The 21,740-nt window shown below is 41.2% G+C and overlaps 1 protein-coding gene across 3 annotated transcripts in view; it reads right to left on the bottom strand.

Annotated features, from left to right (window-relative positions):
* Tnip3 (TNFAIP3 interacting protein 3) overlaps positions 1–16,130 on the bottom strand; it is a 92,723-nt gene extending 76,593 nt beyond the window's left edge. For all 3 annotated transcript variants that reach the window (XM_037203790.1, XM_037203788.1, XM_037203789.1), the window contains exon 1: positions 16,056–16,130. The gene's annotated coding sequence lies outside the window, so the exon portion shown is untranslated. The remainder of the gene's footprint in view (positions 1–16,055) is intronic.
* Between the last annotated feature and the right edge of the window lie 5,610 nt (positions 16,131–21,740).

The raw sequence follows: 21,740 nt of genomic DNA, 5'->3' as shown, positions 1-21,740 counted from the left end.
TGGCAGTTGGCAGCTGCCGTGTCTCCAGAATCTGTGCATGTATGAAGGGGCCCAGCACATGCCCAGGCCAGCAGGTTCCCCTGGGAGCATTAGGTAACCAACCACCCATAGCCTGCTGCTTACACTACGTCCTGTTGCCTTGGTGGAACACTTCATTTCCAAGAGCAGTGGCTGACTGCCGGTTGTGGTTTAAAGATCAGGGAGTCATTCACCAGCCCTTACCTTCCCATCCGTTTTTCCAAGGGATTTTTGTTTGTTTTTAACATCCTCAGAGAGCATACTGCTTTTTTCCCCCCCAGCAGATTTCTGGCTCCCTGGCCTCACTGGCCATATCAGCTGCTCTCCTGAGACCCTGATCTGAGCACAAACTGGACAGTAACTGAGCCAGGAGGGCAGTGTCACGAAGGGAAACTGATTCTTTGATCTGCTAGCTTAGAGTAAAAGCAAAGGTCACTTTGTGATAAGAGACTGGCTGCAAGTAAAAGTGCAACTTGGTGTTGGGGGAGAGAGTAGGAGTTGAAGGTCAAGGGGAAATCCGGCGGCTTTAGTAACTAAGGCTGACTTGTGAATGGGCTCTAAGGATGAGTGTCGATGAGTAGGGGGCAGGAAAGAAAGTTTTGAGGTGTGAGGAAAGTCCAGAACCCCCTGCCAGGCAGATGTTCCACCAGGGAGCAACTTTGGTGACCAAACTGAAGTTGATGCTGGAATGATGTCACAAAGACCTCCCGAGGCTGCTCCATCCGGGTGGCTTCCTGCAGTTGCGGGGGTTCCACACTGGGATGTCCCATCAATACCCAGTATTATGTGTCTCATGTGTTTGCATTCACTTTCTAAGTATTATTCTGTATTATTAGCATTTCTAAAACAGAGACACGATCATACTTGTTCACCATTAGCTCAGGCAAATGAGAGCAGAGTCTGTGTATGCCCATCTGTGTTTCATGGAGAGCATGTGCCAACATGGAGAGAGTCCCAGAATGCAACTGGACACACCTCTGCCACCTGCCAGCTGTAGTTTACAAAGTCTTTCAGCTCATAAATCCATGTCATATTAGCACATACATTTACTTATTTAACATTTGTATTGAAAGAACCCACTGCTTGCATGAAAATCTCATTTTGCTCATGTGTAAATTAAAGGAACGACTTCCATCGATTCCAGTGTTGAAATCATGCTGTTGATCTTAAATGCCACATTTTATTGACACTGGCATAAAAAAAATCTAGGTAATCTACTCTGCTATATTGGCTTATTTATTTACTTACTGGATCCCATATTTTTATATGGTAGCCTGTTTTATTTTTACTTTATTTATATAAGGATTTCCCAATGCCACCAATTCAGAGTCTTATACATGGTAGGCTCTGTCATTGAGCTACATCTGTTCCTAGACCCTTGGTTTTACACTACTGGGTATTTTTACATCATACAAATACAAACATTAGAAAAGACAGAAACCATGTTTGTTCTTCCTTCAGTTCCTACTGGACTATGATGTGCAGTATCATGAGGACATTGTCAGATTGCTCTCTGTGTTCATACAAATAAATGTGTACATGGATATGTGTCCATACAGATGCTTGCAGAATACATGAGTCCTTTTCTTCTTCAAAATCTTGACCATCCTGTCTTAGTTTGCAGAGCATCAGGCTCCACCATACCTATCCTGTCACAGGTGTCTTATCATAGATATATATCACTTATATATTGGTTCTCACTCATTTTTTAAGATTTATTTATTTATTATGTATATGGTATTCTGCGTGCATGTATGCGTGCATGCCAGAAGGGGGCGCAAGATCTCATTATAGATGGTTGTGAGCCACCATGTGGTTGCTGGGAACTGAACTAAGGACCTCTAGAAGAGCAGCCAGTGCTCTTAACCTCTGTGTCCAACCCCAGTTCTCACTTTTTATGCACAAATTTATTTCAAGTTGTTGAAATGTTAAATATGGCACAACCCAAGACTTCTTGTAGAAAACTCTTTAGGGTGCAGAGCTATGCAACTTTGTGTTCATGAACGTTCCTTGTTGGCCTTTATATTAAAAAAAAACAAACTATATATCTAAGCATCAACTGATAAGAGCAAAAAGCTAAAACCAAGAAAAAGAGGTGGTCAGGCAGGGGAAAGGATGCTCCTACAGCAGTGTTTGTGAAAATGGAGACGTATTTGGGCTGCTTTTCATTTTGTTTGTATTTGTTGCTGATGTTAATACTGGAGATTGAAGAAGAAGTGATCTGGGGTGTTCAGAGAATTATTCAGAAGTATAAAGAACTGTTAAGAACCCAGCAAAATCTCAAAAGTGTAAAAGACAGATCAGCAACGTGTTTTAACTCATGAAGAGCTCATTAACCTTTGCTTAGAGAAATTCTTGAATCAAAGGGAAAATTAACAAGTCCAGGAGGGGGCAAGGACTCCTTTTAATTGGATTTTATTGAAGTTTGCTAGATATCAGTCTGTATTATGGAATAAAGTATAACAGTCAAATGTTAATGGAGGAAATGATTGGCTACACACACACTATGTATTATGTATATATAAAAATTTAAAATCATGCCATGCAAGACTAGTGACCTGAGTTTGATTCATGAAACCTATGTAAAGGTTAATGAGAGAACTGACTCTTTTGACCTCTGCATATTCCTGTGGCATATTTGCCTACACATAATTTAAAATTAAAAAATTGTTTAAAATTGTACACTGTGTGGCTTCATCATTTTGGTAATCTTTAAAGTGTTTTGTTTAGCTGTTCTAACACTAAAGGAAGGTGTTGGGAATAAAAGCAAGAATAAACTTGAAGACTTGGGGCACAAAAGAGAGGACAATTTAGAGAAAGGGACCGAAACTTAATATAATCAGAGATTTGATTGGTCTTTGTCTCTGACCCAGCACTAAGATCTTTAGACAAGTGAGATTTCCTGTCCTTTATTGTTTATAAATAGTCCCTCTAAAACACACCTCAGTTTATGGTAATGAAGTGACTCTGTGGAGTCTACCCAAAGCTTCAGGATGGGGTCTGGTAACCAGTAAGAGCACACCTACTCCTGGAAAATGTGTATGTCTCCCTAACCCACAATCTCCAGCAGATGCTCCCTGTTGACAACACACAGTTAGATTAGGATGGTTCAGGAAGGGCAGGAAAACCCTCCCCAGTCCATTGCCTCCCACTCATTTCTGTAGACATCTGTGTACGTGGGGCTCTATCTTTTATAATAAATTTGAAAACATAAGTGCCTTCCTAAGTTAGCAAACTGTTCTAGGAAATGATCAAATTTGAGGGAACCCCACTTAAACCTACACTTGGCAGCTGATAATGGACTGAACTGTTGGATGCCTGGTTACTTTGGAGAAGTGGTACAAAACAAAAGCCCACGTTTGACAGGAGAGGGCGAGAGAGAGAGAGAGAGAGAGAGAGAGAGAGAGAAGAGAGAGAGAGAGAGAGAGAGAGAGAGAGAAGGAGAGAGAGAGAGAGAGAGAGAGAAGAAGAAGAAGAAGAAGAAGAAGAAGAAGGAGGAGAGAGAGAGAGAGAAGAAGGAGGAGGAGGAGGAGGAGGAGGAGGAGAAGGACACTGATATGTAAGTGGCTTACATGAATCCGGCAAGTAACATTATACAGAGAAGGAATGGTGAGTCCAGAGGAGGTGGCAATGGTGAGGTGCTGTAGGTGAGTTCTGTACACCCAGCCAATGTAGGATGGGAGCTATCACAGAGGGTTTCCCTGATGCCCTGTGGAATGACTATTATATTCACCTACCCAGAAAATGTTTATGAAGTTTCCCATGAATATTTTTTAACTATATATTTCCCTTAGATACTTTTTTTTAACAATATATTCTCATAAGTACTTTCTCGTAATGTATCCAGTAGCATCTACTTTTACATGACTGCTTCTAAAAGAAACTGGTTGAAATGTGAAATGTTTTCCAGTTAGCCATGCTCTACATGGTGACCTCGGCTAGTTGTTTTGAGGACACCCGAATGGTGACTGAATACTTACTTCAGAGCAGGGCCTGTGCGTGTATTCCTCACTTAATCCTAACAACTATTATTAGATCTACCAGGAAAAATGAAAAAAAAAAAAGGATTTTTTTGAGAGATTAAATGACTTACCTAAAAAACATGATTTGAACTCAGACAGTCTGACTCAATAAACCACACTCTTAACCACAGTACTGTTTCTAAGTGGTATCACTGAGGTAGTGAGTGCTCATCACTTGTTAACAAATAAGAGCTATGGTGTCAGCTCTGCTGAAAGAGCTCTGGTGAGATTTTTACCACCACTAATAAATTACACCATTAGTAAATAAAAGAGAGGGAAACTGAATGCCACTTCATACTCTGCAGTCTTGTTATTTGAATGCCTCTACTCTGAGCTTGAGGATGGCTACCCTCTCATCAGGGCTGAGAAGATGGAGCACAGAGAGGTCCATCATCCCCCAGAGGACCCTGTCTCCAAATACCATCACAAGGCACTAGGGCAGCATTGTCTGGCCTTAGAAACAGCATCAGAATATTTGATTTGATTTATTTATTTACTGCACATACAATCATTTCACCATTTATTAAATATAAAACCAAATTCACATGCTTGTGAGCTGGATATGTTCATTTATTTAATGTGAGGAGCTGTCTTTTTTTTTTCTTTTATTGAAAACAGATTTTTTTTCATACAATATATTCTGATGATGGTTTCCCCTCCCTTTCTTCTCTCAGTTCCTCCCCACCTTCCCTCCCACCTGGATCCATATTCTTTCTGTCTCTCATTAGAAAACAAACAGGCATCTAAGGAATAAATAATAAAATAAGATAAAGAAAAACCAAACAAATCAGAATATGCCACAACAGCCAAACAAGAAAAAAGTTCAAGCACAACAGGAAACACACATTGGTGCAGAGACACACATGTTTGCTCACACAGGAATCTCATGAAAACACAAAGCTGGAAGGCACTGTATATGTGCACAGGACCTGTAAGTTAGAAAAGAAACAAACAAACTAAACCAAATCTGCCCTGACTTAAAACTGTGAGACAAACAACCTCCAAAGATGCCATTGAGATCATTTTGGGTTGGTTATCTACTGCCAGGCTTGGGGACGGGACCACCCTTTAGAGTACTTTGCTTGCCCTGTGAGACTCCCTTAGAGAAAACTGTTTTATTTGCAAAAGGTCATCAGCTGGAGATGATTTCTGGGTTAGGGATGGGTGCATGGGTCCACTTCATTCAGCTCTAGGCTCCCATCTGGTGCCAACCTGTGCAGGCCCTGTGCACGTGGCCTCAGTCGCTGTGAGTTCATGTGTGCGCCAGCCCGGTTGTGTTTAGAAGGCTTTAATTCCTCCATCCATTCTGGCTCTTATACTTTTTCTGCCTCCTCTTTTGCCATCTTTTCTGAGCCCTGAGGTCAGGGATTTGATGGAAACATCAATTTTATGGCTGAGTGAAGAAGCAGAATACTTTAATTTTCAATCCCAAGCCAAGAAAGCTAGGTTTAGGAATATTGTCACAGCAGGTTCTGCTGAATTCTAGATTGGAAAAAGGAGCAAATCACTGGGTTCTGGTGGCACTGCATAATGATATAATGGCCTGCAGGAAGAAAGGACCCAGCAGTCTGAAATAGGGACATTCAAGAGTTAGCTATTTATCCTTCCTCAATAAATTATCTTGCTTAAAACATTGAAGAACGAAATTGAAGAAGATATCAGAAGATGGAAAGATCTCCCATGCTCATGGATTAGGAGGATGAATATATTAAAAATGGCCATCCTACTAAAAGAAATCTATAGATTCAATACAATCTCCATCAAAATTCCAACACAACTCTTAACTGAGGTTGGAAAGACAATTTTTAGCTTCACGTGGAAACACAAAAAACCCAGGACAGCTAAAAGACTCCTGAATGAAAAAAAGAACTGTGGGAGGTACCATCTTCCCTGACCTCAAATTGTACTACCAGGCTATCAAAATAAAAATATAGTTGGCACAAAAATAGGCATGCTAATCAATGGAATAGAATTGAAGACCCAGAAATACACACACCTTCCACACACCCATTATCATCCAATTTTTTATTGAGAAGCCACAAAGAAAGACAGCATCTTCAACAAATGGTGCTGGCCAAAAAAGTAGACATGAAGAAAACAAATATCCTAGTTGAAAATGGGGTACAGATCTAAACATAATTCTCAAAAAAGAAAACTCAAATCCTTGAGAAACACCTAAGGAAATGCTCAACATCCTTAACCATCAGGGAAATGCAAATCAAAACTACCTTGAGATTTCACCTTATACCAACAAGAATGGCCAAAATCAGTAAAGCAAAAGAAAACACATGCTGGTGAGGATATAAGAAGAACACTCACCCATTGCTGGTGGGAGTGCAAACTTGTACAGTCACTATGGAAATCAGTGTGGTCATTCCACAGAAAGATGGGAATTGATCTACTTCAATATTCAGCTATACCACTCTTGGGCATAAACCCAAAGGATCCTTCATCCAACTACAGAGACATTTGCTTAGCCATGTTCACTGCCTACTTGTTCATAATGACCAGAAATTGGAAACAGTCAATGAATGACTGAGTAAAGACAATGTAGTACATTTATACAATGGGATATTACTCAGCTGTTAAAAAATGAAATTATGAAGCTCATGGGTAAATAGATATAATTAGAAAAAAATCATCCAGAGTGAGGTAATTCAGACCCAGAAAGAAAAAATTTGATATGTATTTCCATGTGTGTGGATGTTAGATCTTAAGTCATTGATAAGCATGCTCCAATCCTGATAACCACAGATGTTAGATAGAAAGTAAGGGACTAGGAAGAGTAGATTAATCTCTATAGGAAGGAAAAATAACATAGATTGCTATGAATGAATGAGGTAGAGGACTGAACTAGGAGAATCAAGCAGGGAAGAGGAGAAAGAAGGGGAGCAAGGGAGGGAATATGCAGAGGGACAGCTAAAACTAAGGGTCATATGGAAACCTAATACAGTATGAGCTTCCTATAATATATACACATGTGAGGGCAATCTAAATAAAATCACCAAATAACAGGAAAAATAGAGCCCCAACTGGACATCTCTCATCACCTAATGAGGCTTCAGTACCAAAAATGGGTTATAGCTAATCTAGCTCTTGGCTAAAGTAGTCCTGTGGGAACCCCAAACAATCAGGCTAATGGCAAGGCTATTCATGGCTCTTCACACATTGATGGGAAAGCCCCATTGCTGAAGACAACATGTATACAACTGGTTGAGCATAGAGAAGTCAAACTGGTGCTGACGTAGAATCTTCACCCCCATAGACTAGTATTCCATGCTGGAAGGTGCTCTGCATGCTACCAAAGGAGAAAGGCACACTAATCCAGCTACAAACCACTCAGTCTGTAAGAGTGACCTGCCTGCAAGATGTGCTGTTGCAATAGTGGCACAAAGGTGGTGGGAGTAACCACCCAGTATCTAATTTTAGTTAAGCCCCATTCCATAAGATAGAACCCCCACACAACACTGCTCGATAGTCAAGAACCCAAGAGTAGATAGGCCAGAGAAGTGGATGTCAGAGCCTTTGGGTCAGATAAAAGAGGCTCAGAAGAGGATTGGGGCAGGAGTGAGGGTCACAACCTCTACACAGACAACTACAGTGGTCTGAATTTTCTTCCTTACCTTTAGATAGCTTTGCATCTTCAGCAGAAAAGAACACAAAATTGAACAGCCAGAAAACAGCCCGATGTCATGAATCCTGTGGTGGTGAAAAAAAATTCTAGGCAAAAGGGTTACATTTCAAGCCATAGAGTGCCAGCCCAGACTGAAGAGAGCAGAGCTCAAGGAGTGGGGGAGTTGAGCAGGGGTGGGTGGATGGTGAGCAACGAGATGGGCCAAGAGGAAACCTGGCAGACATTATTTTTACTTGGTGAGGGGACATGTAGAAAGCAGTGTTAGTCAGCCCTTCCTGTTAATGTAACAAATATGATAGAAACAACAGACGGGAGGGGGGATTCAGTTTTCTTCCTAGTTTCAGAAGCTTTAGTCTACCATGGTGGAGAGAGTCTGCAGCACAGAGTGCTGTTATGGCTGACAGGAAGGAGTCAAAAGTTAGAAAAGGAGAGGACAGGAAGAAGAAGAGGAAGAGTGAGTCCATGCCAGTTGCCAGGAACCCATTGGGTGGTGTCAACCAAATTCATGGCAGTTCCTCTCTTCATGTGTCCAAGAAGTGTGTTGTACTAATATCTGAGCCTTCTTGATTCAGTGGAGTTCAGAACCAAAACAGACCATCGTATCAACCAACTTCAGTAGAAGGTGGTTTCTTAACTCTGGTGTTAAATTGTACAATTACTAGAAAAAAATGATAATTGAATTACTTGATTCGATAGTGGACAATGTTTATAGCAAAAAACAATGTAGGAAAAATAATATTCTATAGAGATAGTTTTATGTGTTACATTTTGCTAAAAAAAATATATTGGGAACTGCCTATCAAACTCCTTAAATTCATTAATGCTTTCACTCAACAATTCCACTGTTAGGAATTCACCCTGAAAAAATAAAAATGAATGTACCCAAAGATTTCAATATGTTTGTTACATTGTTGGTTCTAGTGTTAAATGACTAAATTCAGGCTAAATTTCTCAAAACAAGCTGATGATTACACAAATATCCATAGAACCGTATGACTGGATACTCTTCAAGTAAATACTTACTTGGCAAAATTTCACAACTTCTTTTTTAGAAAGAGATTTGGGACTGGAGAGATGGCTCAATGGTGAAGAACACTTGCTGCTCTTACAGAAGAGCTGGGTTCAATTCCCAGCACCCACATAGCTGCTTACAACCATCTCTAACACTTGTTCCAGAGAATCTATGTCTTCTTCAGAACTTGGTAGGCACCAGGTGTGCATGTGGTGCATGCACATAGATGCAGAGTGAACATTCATACATATAAAATCAAAAATATTTGAAAGAAAAATTCAGACGTAATCATTTTATCATGCACCCATTTTTTAAAAATAATTTTTATTGTGTGTATTACAGTGTGTGTGTTTTTGTGTATGTGTATACATGTGGTGCTTGTGTATGTGCCACAGTGTGAATGTGGAAGCTTAAAGGAGAACTTGGAGGAGATGGTTCTCTCCTTCCACAATGTGGGTCCTGGGGAGCAAGCCCAAGTTGTCCAACTTGGTGACAACTGGGTTTCCCCACTGAGCCTTCTCTCTGGCCCATACCCATTATTTTCTTTTTAAATCTTTACTCAAATTGTTTATTCTAAATTTGTGATGCCTAAGTTATGTTAACAAATTTGTAATTTCCTTTTTAATTGGACCCTGATTTGAATGTTGAAAGTTAGGAATAATGGAAAAGGAGCTAGTACAATGCTTGCTTTCAGGAGCAAATATGGGTGAGCAGAAAGTCAGTGTGACATCCTAAGAAGAGGGACTGCAGTGATTTCACTGTGCCGGGGTTAAGCAGGGTGATGGTTCTAGGAGAAGGGCCTGGCAAGCTCGACCAAAAACAAGACAAGCAGAGTAAATATCATCTCTGATGATCTCATTGTAAACAAACAAACAAGACACCCAAAATATTCTATTACAAGTTAACTTGGATGAGGGATTAAACACATTGTGTTTTTTTTTCTTGTTGTTGTCTATATTTCACAACCATTTAATGCTTCTGCATACATGCAGCACTTCTTAGAATTGGTGCACACAGAAATAACTGATGTAAGCCATATCCTGGTTTTATTATTAGAAAAATATAAACTACTTCTAAAAGTAGAAGACAACAAGAATAAGAAGATGGCAATGTCATAATTTGTACATTCAGAGATGTGAGCTGCAGAGAAATCTCGAATGCAGGCCACTTATCATTTATCCTTCACTCACTGCAATTAGGTGCTTTCCTGTGAGCAGCTAACCAAGCAACAGGTACCACATGGATGTGATGGGAAATGATGAAGAACTGTAGACCAAAGAGCCCCTTTCTGTGTAACTACTTTAAATTTGTTAATGTCCATATGGTGCACAACCTTATACTAACATACCGTGTGATTGGGAATAATAGCACTCAATGGTGTCCAGTTCCAATTAGTAATCATGATGCTATGGGGTATAAAATGTCTCTGAGTGTTACTGGTGATGTTTATATTTAATTTGTGATTTATGTGTGAGAGTTTAGCTTACTGCTGTTTTTAAAATAGTGACACAGTACGGAGAAAAATGAAGCAAAAGGACAAATCAACAATCAGTTTGCATCTCAAAATTAAGTTTGTTTTTCACATGCTAGCATTTTCTGTGACAATTAAAAACACAGATCTGTAACTATAAAAAGATTAAAGAAAATTTAATGACAAGAACAATGAGAATAAATGGGTTTGAAAAACAAAAATATCTTTGATTTAGAAAAATTTCCTAGATGTGAATAAGAAAAATGTCTCTAATTAGGTTGGCTTGGAAATGAATGGATGCACGATTTGAATCATTGCACACCTGTATAATGGGAGAGAACACTGGAATACACGATGTCACCTACAGTCTATGCCAATAGGAATCTAGCAAGTGGCAAACATTTCTGAAAGGGAAGAAAAAAATGTATTTCAAAAAACTTCTCAGTATAATTTCCTGGTCTCCATGGTAAAGCCATGTTTGAGCAGAGGCTTTTGTGAGTTTACTGAAAGAAGCCCCCAGAGAAGGGAACCTGGTCCCCTCAGGGTGCTAAATTTTCAAAAAAGGAACTTGTCCAAACCAAAAGCAAACTGAGTTTTCCGAAGTCCGTTTCTTTGCTCTACCTGCTCTTTCTTCAGTGTGTTCACACAGCTTCCTGTCAGAAAATGGGTGAGTTCCGAATTTCCTGTTTCTAACACACCCTGAAAATCGGAATTTTGCTTCTACAGTGTCTTTCATTGTGCTGATTGGTTTTGAACTGCCTCGGATTCAAGCCACAGAGAAGGAGTGTTATCACCCTAGAGGGTCTGTGTATTTATCAGGTTGGAGGAGACAATTCAGCATAAATTCTGAAACCTTACACAAAAGGAGATGACTCAGAGTTGCTGAAAGAAGAGAGGGGAGAGGAAGGGAAGGAGGGAGGGAGGGAGGGGAGAGAGAGAGAGAGAGAGAGAGAGAGAGAGAGAGAGAGAGAGAGAGAGAGAGAGAGAGAAACTGTGTAGTCTCCAGTCTCCAGTCTCCAGACACACGAATTCTGTACTTAGAAGAGGCAGTGAGGCTCCTTTCTAGGTTCATAGTGAGTTGATTATTGGGAACGCTCTATATTTTCCAATAACATCCCCCAAATACTTCCTGGATGACGGTATTCATTTTACAAGTGATTGCCGCACTGGGTCCAAAATTTGAGCAAGCACGAATTATTAAAATCTGTACAAAGATACATCACTGATAGCTGCTTGGGCTTTCCATACAAGTGAGGCCTCAGAAATGGATGAACTGCACAGAAAACATTTCTACACTGAGCTTTACAGAATCCTCGTAAAAACACATGGCTCCCCAGCCCTGTGTCTGTGAATCTCTCCACCAACTAAAGATGAATTTCATGTGTTATGTTGCACATAAGCACATGGTTGACACATGTCTTTCTTAGTTTGGAAAGAAAAATAACTTATTAAACTGATGTCAGAAATCCAGTGGGATTGATGTTTGTTTACTGTTTTGGAAAAAAATATAATTTCTGAAAAACTGACACATTTCCATAGCAAATAAAATTAGTACAATTTGTAAAACAATTACGATCAATCATGTTCTTTACATCATGAAAGTATTTACTCAACTCTTCAAAAGAGATTTTTTTTCCTCTACATAAAACAGAATTCACTTTTCTGCAGTAGAGGAAATACCTATTTAGAAGCCCCTTTACTCTGCCTGTCCATAGTAGTTAAATCTTTAACCAAGAAAGGAGAGAGTTAAAAACATAGAGGCCAAAATATTTGCTTACAATGCCATAAAAGAGATCATTTTAGTTTTTTGATTACCACCACCATTGTCCTGCTCCAACCCAAACATCTGCCTGTCACCCCATAAACGTACTTACACTTCTCTTCCCTTTATGAGCAAATAAATGGAGCTTTAAGAGACTTTTTTTTAATAGATAGCAGCTGTTTGGCTGCTAAACACTGCATCTGGAAGGGAGTATGCTATTCACATGGAGAAAAAAAAAAACATCCCATTGTTTAATTTTCTTAAATTACACCAATGTTTTGCAAAAAAGATACTTGAATGCTTTGGATGTGCAGAAAGAAGAGCTCCTTTAAGGGTTTCTGAAAACAAGTATATTGCTACCAGAAGACAGGGTTTGCTCCATGGTATTAATTGTGTATAATATGGGCCAAAGACTGCTATAGGGCATGAGTTCAAGGCCAGGCAATTCACAAGAACTGACATTCACCTCCTTCTTCTGAGATGAGCTCTGCTTTAGACTAAGATGAATCATTAGAGTTTCCTTGCTAGGCTGTAACTGTAATTTTCGGAATGCACAATCTGTTTAAAATATTAAAAATAAATGTCATGGCAAAAATCAGAGAAACGTCTGCTTTACAAAAATTAAACGAAGCCCCGACTCCAGGATCTTGGCATGCTGTGTGAGTCCACTTAAAAAACACTGTGGATCATGCGAACTGGGCATGGTGGTGCCCGCCTTTAATCCCAGCACTTGGGAAGCAGAGACAGGTGGATCTCTGTGAGGACAAGGCCAGCCTGGTCTACAAAGTGAGCTCCAGGACAGCCAGGGCTGTTACACAGAGAAACCCTATCTTGAAAACAAAACAAAACATGGAAAACAAGAGAGAGAGGGAGAGAGAGAGAGAGAGAGAGAGAGAGAGAGAGAATATCAAGGCTGCTTCTACCTCATCCTTGCTTTTCCTTTAAAAGGTAGCTTGATATATGAACCCTAAAACTTCAAGGGCATTGAGTTTTGCTCTTGTAGACGGGGAAACATTTCTATGCAAAAGGACTTAGTTCAGAAGCAGTGAGAGATGGCTGATCCAGTAACTCCCTGGGCTACTTTCTACCTTATCTGTTCTCATTTCACCTCGTCCTTCCAGCTTCCAGTTTCTCCAGGACAGAGATACGACTGCATCATATGCCTCACCCCCTCTTCCCTCTTTCTGAACCTCTAGCCACACACACCACACAGGTTAACCTGCCAGTTATCTGCACATTTTAGAAATAATCTAAAACGGGCCCACTCTTATCTCTTCTCAGAAAGAAAGAGTTTCAACACTGTATGAAAATGATTCAAACTGTTGGCATCCGTGTGGCTTTCAGGCAGGGTAAACAGGTTAAGTATTAATATGCTGGATAGCACCTTAACAGCAGCTTGGAGGATGGCTATAGCAAGTCAATTTAATGCCACATAAAAAGGAGCAGTCTGAGAACTTGGATTCATTTTATTCTTAAGGCCAGAGGCTGATGCTCTGAAGATTACACCAAGAAGGGATAGGGCAGGAATATCTTCCACCTCTTTGTTCAAACGCTGGGTATCTCCAATTTCCCACTTCCATCTCTCTTACCCTGTTCATTCTTTCATTTTGTTTGTCTTTTTTTGAAACAAGGTCTCATCTTGCCTCTGCAGATCTCAAACTTGTTACATTGTCCTTTAACTCTTGGACCTTCTGCCTCTAGCTCCCAAGTACCGAGACACGTGTGCCCCTCCCAGTTCTTACTCCACTCATTCTTTCTCTGTTAATGTCAGAGGTTGTAGTATGACTAATCCACAGACTACTGCACATCTTACTATATTTCGTTAAAACTTATTGTAGCTTGGTTGTTGCATGGGGACTCTTTCCCTTGAGGTAGATAAAGTCTTACCAAGGAGGCAAGACACACACATCACTGTTATAGAATGATAAATAGTCCATACCAAAATACTAAATTTTTTGTAATTGAAGTTAATATACTTATAAAAGGCACTGAATTAAAATAGTTTAGAGGAATAGGAGAAATCAATATTGTGATATATTTTTTAAAAAAGCTTATTAACAAAATATTCAGAGCATACACATTTTATTTCTATATAATTCATATAATTAATTGACGTACACTATTTATAAGCACATATACAAGACTCCAGGATCATCAAAAATAGATGAGAAGCAAATGTCCACGTAGACTATTGAGTACCTCTCTAAAAGAAGGCAGCTACTGACTAAGGTTGCTGGAAACTTCATTTTTATTTCAAGCTTTTGCTCTTAGGATTACCTCATCTGCTTGAATCATATAACAGTAATTGCTGTAATTAAAACATATATTAAGTAAATATTTAATGGTAAAATATCAGCATGTGTTTTCTCTTGAAGACAGGAGAGCACAAATGGTCCAGTCTGTGCATATGTGGGGTAGTGTGAGCACTGCTGCTAATCGACACTACTGCTCTTTACATGAATCAGTTGTCCACATTGTTGGCTGACTCTCCTGCCATCAGATCCCTGTGCAAGCTTTTTAACAAGAGCCCCTGGCCACACCCATGATCTTCCTATTGGAAGCAGTTTGTTCACAAACTCAGAATCTGAAAGAACCAACGTTAAGCACCTGAGTTTTAGTAAGTTTTTAAATATCTCTCACTTTTAAGGTATTAAAGGCCTGACCCACTCCCTCAACAGGTACAGGTGCTGAGTACTAAGCTGGATAACCTAGTTCAATCCCTAGAATCAACAGAAGGTGTAAATGAAAGAACAGACTCATAAAACTGTCTTCTGACCTCCACACACCCACAATGATAGATGAAATCAAGTCTAGACTGTTTGTTTAAAAGAAAGGTATTATAAAAAGGAGTCTCCAGGAACAGAGAGATATTCGTCTATAGACTAAATCCTTAGCTATTCGGCTTCTCCATGGGACCTCATCTGAGCTACCCTTTACTTCACATAAAGATGAACAAGTTCAAATGTCCTGTTTCCTGACCCTGACACCCCTGCTCAACTCGCCTTACCACTGTGTGTCACACGCCTCTGCATACATCTCTATCCTTAAGTGTAGAAACCTTGCCAGAACCAGGCTGGTCTACACTGGAAAGATTCCCCTGCTTCTGTCTCTTGTGTGCTAGGACTACCAGTGTGCACCACTACATCCAGTACTGTGTCATTTTTATGAGGCAAAATATTTAATCATATATTATGATGCATTATGCAGGTAGATTTTCAGTTTTTGCTTGTAAGCAGCTGGCAGCAAGGCTGTGTCTCTGCCTCCTGAGAGCAGCTAACACTGCATCCAGCACATAAAAGGTACCAAGTGAGAAGTGAGAGTTAGTCACTGGAACAATGACTAGAAGGAGATGAGAGAAAGTCCTTTAAAGACTGATTGGATGAAGGGTGCAGTTGAGGAAGGGAGGCAGCCGACTTCTCACCCCGAACCTGAGCTAAAGAGTAAGCAAATCAGTTGATGGAGAACAGATACTTCTTCACCTTATTAGTGGAAGAGTTGCTTCCCTAGGCAAAATTTGGACAACTGACGAGAAATCATTTCCAGCACAAAAGCTTCTCTATGGAACTTCACCAAATACTTTCAAAATCAAACAGTTTCCATGGCCCACCATGCTTCTTGCCTCTTGGATAGCAATGAAAGGAAACAGGCTCAGGTCATGCACATCAGGAGCCAGTGAGAGAGCTCAGCAGGTGAAAACACTCGCTGTGCACTCAGCATGGCTAGAGTCTGACCCCTGACCACCAGTGGAAGGAGGTAACTGAGTCTTCAAAGTTGTCCTCTGACCTTCCTACACATGCCTTCGCATGCAGCATTCTCTCTCTCTACCCCTCTCTCTCTCTCTCTCTCTCTCTCTCTCTCTCTCTGTGTGTGTGTGTGTGTGTGTGTGTGTGTGTGTGTTGTCTGTGTCCCTCTCCCTGTTTCATAATGATGACAATGATGAAGAAGAAGATAATAAGATAAAATCTTAAATGGTTCATGCTTGTACCCACCACCTTTCTTTCCTCTTATCCACCTCATTCTCTTCCATCCAGCAGACTTCGCAGAGTTCTTAACAGACACATTATTGAAAGCAGAAATGCTGAAAGCAGAATATTTCCATCGGAGCATGTAAGCTCTAAGTCAAACGCTGCTGTTACCTTTCATAATCTTCACATTGGTGGGTGATGGTTACCAGTGTCTCGTTATGTTTCTCATTTGTGAGGTGTCGATGTGGAATCTAAAAGACAAAATATATAAATGCAAAGGACACAAAGTTCAGATGTGTCTCATGGGAAGAAGAGTCTATGAGTCTCAGAGAGAAAGCCACCTGTTAAGTGTTAAATGCGTTTTCCATCAAAAGCCGTGATTTTAGTCTCATGTCTTATTTTCAGTGCTGTTAGTCATGAGAAAATAGACCACAGGCGTGCCTCTGCCTGCTTCAGCGAAAGGGTAAAGCACTGAGTGTAAGCAAAGACTCAACCTTTCAGCTAAGGAAGATTCTGATGACAGAGAGAAATTGTCCTGTAACAAAGAGAAGAAGGCTGGGCATTCCAACATGCAAAGCATAAACTGTTGAAGCTGAAAGGCTGACATATTTGCAATTCAACTAGCCACACTGTAGGGACAAGTTGTCCAGGAGTGCCTAACCACCCGGGTACCACCAAGGTCTTTTTTCCTAAAATGCCACTTACTCCAGATTTTACTCAATGGGAGTTAGTAATTATTTCCATGACTTTTAGAATAACAGAAGAATTAGTGATGTTACCACTAAAAGACACAATTTTTTGTCCTCATTTTTTTTCTATTAAACATTAATTGCAACTTAGTAACCCAAACTGTGTCAAAAGTTGCACAGGCAGCATGGTGCCTCAGATGGTATGTACCAGACACTTGAATTCAAAGAACTGGAAGACTCCTGTATATTTTGAAAGCCAATTCCTGCAGGCAATTAACACATTTAAAATGCCTCTGGAAACGAGTACTTTCCATGATCCCTTTAGAAAATGTAGGGAGTTGGGGCTGTGAGGAACACGAGGGCAGCTTGTCTGCATTTTTCCAGTTTCTGTTGAATTATAACAACAAGCCCCCAAAGTCTGATTGTCCCAGATCTCTGAGAAGGACTCACTTCAGCTATTGGCGAGCTACCTAGACACAGTGTGGGAGGGTGGCTTTTTGTTTTGAGCTCCTGACAGCTGTTTCAAAGTCATCTGCTACCACCATGGCAGCCAGTTACTAGATGAAAGCAGATGCCTCTGGGGACTGCTGTAGGAACTGGACCACCAACTAGTGTGGCTTTTTTCCTTCCTAGTTATGCAAAATTTTGCAACTGCCTCTCTTCTTTGCATGATGCCCCAGAGATATTGCAAAATTCGTCACAGTCACTGAGGAGCAAAGCCAGAGGTACCTGACAAGGAGGGGCAAGAAGGCCTACTGTGGTGGTTCTAGAAGATGAGGTTTTAAACATGAATTAATAAATAAGCTTGTAACAAAGCCTTTAAAGATGCTATTAGTTCAACCAAGGCATCAAGAACTCTACCACCCCCAGTTGCCAAAGGAGGCAACAGAAGCCCAGAGAGGCAAACAACCTAGCCAGTCAGTCAACTGCTCTTTGAGGACCAGACACCTAGCTCTTCATTTTTATACTTCTGTAGTTACACATTGTACGGGTGATAACTCATTTTAAGTTTAAAGTAAAAGTATGCTTGTTTTAGCACTAATTTTTACATTATAAATGAAACCTCAAAAAAGATGTCATGGGCATTATGTCACACTATTTGGAGTCTGGGAAATCTTGAAAATGGTGCCTGCCGGGCGGTGATGGTGCACGCCTTTAATCCCAGCACTCGGGAGGCAGAGCCAGGCGGATCTCTGTGAGTTCGAGGCCAGCCTGGTCTCTAAAGCGAGTTCCAGGAAAGGCACAAAGCTACACAGAGAAACCCTGTCTCAAAAAAACCAAGAAGAAGGAGAAGGAGGAGAAAAGGAGAAAAGGAGGAGGAGGAGAAGGAGAAGGAGGAGAAGGAGAAGGAGAAGGAGGAGGAGAAGGAGAAAAGGAGGAGGAGGAGAAGGAGAAGGAGGAGAAGGAGAAGGAGAAGGAGAAGGAGAAGGAGGAGAAGGAGAAGGAGAAGAAGAAGAAGAAGAAGAAGAAGAAGGAGAAGGAGAAGGAGAAGGAGAAGGAGAAGGAGAAGGAGAAGGAGAAGGAGAAGGAGAAGGAGAAGGAGAAGGAGAAGGAGAAGGAGAAGGAGAAGGAGAAGGAGAAGGAGAAGGAGAAGGAGAAGAAGAAAAGAAAATGGCATGCATGGAAAGGAAACCTGCAGACTTCATCTCCACTAAATCCCAGGTTAGGGTAACCTCGAGGCCCAAGACAAACAATTGTACTGAAACAGTCGCCTCAAAAAATCTTCATAGAGCCAAGAAAGCACAGAATCCATCTAGCTGGATTGTCTCATCCTTGCATGACTGGAAGCCCAGAATGCTGCTGACGACAGGTCGTGAGGGGATGAAAAGATGGGATCTGGTGGACAGTGCTCTTTCATGGAGAAGCTGCAGTACCTGGAAGCTCAGAGCATTTATTTTATTAAGTGAGCGGGGAGACAGGGCTATTGCATACAGACAAACAGGACAACAATGTTGGTATATACAGGTAAACAAAAAGGCAGATTTAGCTAATCTTGGTAGGAGAAGTCTCTGCAGGAGAGCAGTCTTTAGGATGCAGACATCTGGACAGAAAGCTGGGAGAAAGCCACCACTGACATCTTGTGCACACACTCGGCATTCCCACTTGGAACAGAGGAGGGCTTTGCCGTCTCTCTGAGCTTTACCATGAGAAGAAGGCTCTGCCACTCCCATGGGTTTGAGGCCTTGGGATCTTTGACATGGCCATGCCCTTGTCAAACAATACACATTCACTCAGGACTTGACTTGATCCCTTCACTGGGTGATCATGAACTTACTGGATTTCTCTTGGGTGGTATGAAGACTAGCAGACAGGCAGAGAAAACACCAGGCAAGAGTTTCTGAGTCAGAGGCCCATCTGGCACTAGGAACCCACTGCAACTATCTTTGATTATAACTCCTTCACTTATTATACAATGTAATTCAAGACATGTTTACCTCATTACACATTTTTAATACTTGAAACAGATCTTAAATGAAATAACCAAGCTGGACACACAAAATGATGATTTTTTTTAACTTTTATTGATTCTTTGTGGATTTCACATCATGCATTCTGATCCCACTTATCTCCCTGTCACCTCAAGTCTGCCCTCTGCCCTTGCAACCTTCATCCCAAAACAAAACAAAGGAACAGAAACAAAAACAAAAAACCAACAAAAGAGAGAGAGAAGAATCTTGTCGAGGAAGCTGTAGTGTGGTCGTTGAGTCCCACAGTTTACCCTTTAGCCCATTCATCTTTACTTGCAAGTGTTCATTGCCACAAGTCATTGGTCTGGCTTGAGGCCTCTGGCTTCTGCTGTGCCACCCACTGATAACAGGCTCTTACTGGGGCTCCTCTTGGATATCCTGTTGTTGTCCTGTGTCATGGAGATCCTGCTCTGGGGGATCTGTAGATTTGTCCCCTTCACCTGCTCCAACAGGTCATATATGGGGTACATGTTGGGATGAGCTAACTCATATCCCAGGTTATGGGCCTGGGTAGCAGCTGAGCTGGTCATCCCACAACCTCAAAGATGATGATTTTTTGCAAGAGCAGTTGTGTTGGAGGTACAGAAGTGTCAAGCAAAAAAATTGTGCGTGAAAATGCCATAAAGAAACCTGTTGTTACCTTGTATGGCAATTAAAAAATAAGTAAAATTTAAAAATTGCTTGTGAATGCTAAGTAAACTGCAAAAACAAAGGCAGGATTGTGTACCAAATCTCTTAAATCTCTTTATGCATTCAAGCTGGACTTCCCTAATATATAATCTTGAAGTACTGAAAAATGCAACTAGTCAAGTTTCTGCTTTGTTAACTAGCGAGTTACAAAACCAACACATTAGTGACCACACTGTGCTTAGACCATACTGCTCACTGTACACTCAATGATTGTACAATGGTTTTTATTTTTAAAATCTATTTATTTGTGTGTGTGTGTGTGTGTGTGTGTGTGTGTGTGTGTGTGTGTGTGTGTGTGTAATGTGTATGCATGTGTTCATGTGGGGACACATGCCTGTCTGTGCATGTGAGGGTCAGAGGTTGTTATTGGGTATATTCCTCCATTGCTCCACATCTTATCTTTAGAGATGGGTCTTTCACTGAATCTGTGCTCACTGATTGGCTAGACTGGCTAGGCAGAGGCCTCTGAGGATCTGCCTGTCTTTGCCTTCCTCACACTGGCATGACAGATAGGCACCACCGCAGCCATCTTTTTTTTTTTTTCTTTTTTTTTAATTCATTATTTTTTTACTTTACAATACTATTCAGTTCTACATAACAGCCACAGACTCCCCCGTTCTCTCCCCTCCTGCCCCCTCCCCCTCCCCCAGCCCACCCCCCACTCCCACCTCCTCCAGATCAAGGTCTCCCCCAAGGACTGGGATCGACCCGATAGACTCAGTCTAGGCAGGTCCAGTACCCTCCTCCCAGATTGAGCCAAGCGTCCCTGCACAAGTCCCAGGCCTCAAACAGCTAACTCTTGCAACAAGCCCAGGACCTGGTACCACTGCCCAGATGCCTCCCAAACAGATCAAGCCAATCGACTGTCTCACCTATTCAGAGGGCCTGATCCAGTCGGGGCCCCCTCAGCCTTTGGTTCATAGTTCATGTGTTTCCATTCATTTGGTTATTTGTCCCTGTGCTTTATCCAACCTTGACTTCAACAATTCTCGCTCATATAAACCCTCCTCTTTCTCACTAACTAGACTCCCAGCGCTCCACCAGGGGCTAGGGTGTTTGGCCATCCCATCACCAGAGTAGGTCAGTCCCGGCTGTCTCTCGACCATTGCCAGTAGTCTTTTGTGGGGGTATCTTTGTGGATTTCTGTGGGCCTCTTTAGCTCTTTGTTTCTTCCTTTTCTCATGTGGTCTTCATTTACCATGGTCTTCTATTCCTTGTTCTCCCTCTCTTTTCTTGATCCAGCTAGGATCTCCCGCTCTCTTTCCCTCGCCCCTTGCCCCTAATTGCTCCCACTCATGTCCAGGCTGTTCATGTAGATCTCATCCATTTCTCCGTGTCTTTCTTGGGGTCCCATTTTCCTGGTAGCCTCACTGGTGATGTGAGTAGCAGTCCAGTCATCCTTTTTCCACATCCAGCAACTCCCTAGAGTGAGTACATACCATATTTGTCTTTCTGAGTCTGGGTTACCTCACTCAGGATGATTTTTTCTAGATCCATCCATTTGTCTGCTAATAGTTGTGTCATAAACCCCATCCAAGGACTGAGGAATCTGGACGCAGCCATCTTTTTAAGTGGGTTCTGGGAACCTGAATTCAGGTCTTCAAGCTCACCTAGCAGGCAGTTTCCTCACTGAACCATCTTTGCAAGCCTAGCTACTGGTTTTTTGTTCTTGATGTTTTCTTGTGTCTGTGACATCCATCTCCTACCCTGCAGGATCATTGATGAAGCTCCTATTTTGCCCCAGAATCACTCATATCTTTTATCAATAATGTGATGTAACAAAGGTCTTGCCATGATACATCTAATTTCTCTCCAACAACGTTATTGTTAATTCATTAGCCTTTTCTAAAATCTCCCCTAGAATTTATGGTATATTCTTTTGAAAATATTTAGGAAAGTTCTGTTAAAGTTTGATGAATGGGGTGAAGAAAGGAAAGCCAAGTGAACAATACTAGTTGCTTTCAAAAAGATCATAGGATGGAAATCTCAGAGCTGCTTCCACCACCCAC

The sequence above is a fragment of the Peromyscus leucopus genome, chromosome 3 (assembly GCF_004664715.2).
Source record: "Peromyscus leucopus breed LL Stock chromosome 3, UCI_PerLeu_2.1, whole genome shotgun sequence".
Taxonomy (NCBI): Eukaryota; Metazoa; Chordata; class Mammalia; order Rodentia; family Cricetidae; genus Peromyscus; species Peromyscus leucopus.
This window is presented reverse-complemented; position numbering and strand designations above follow the sequence as displayed.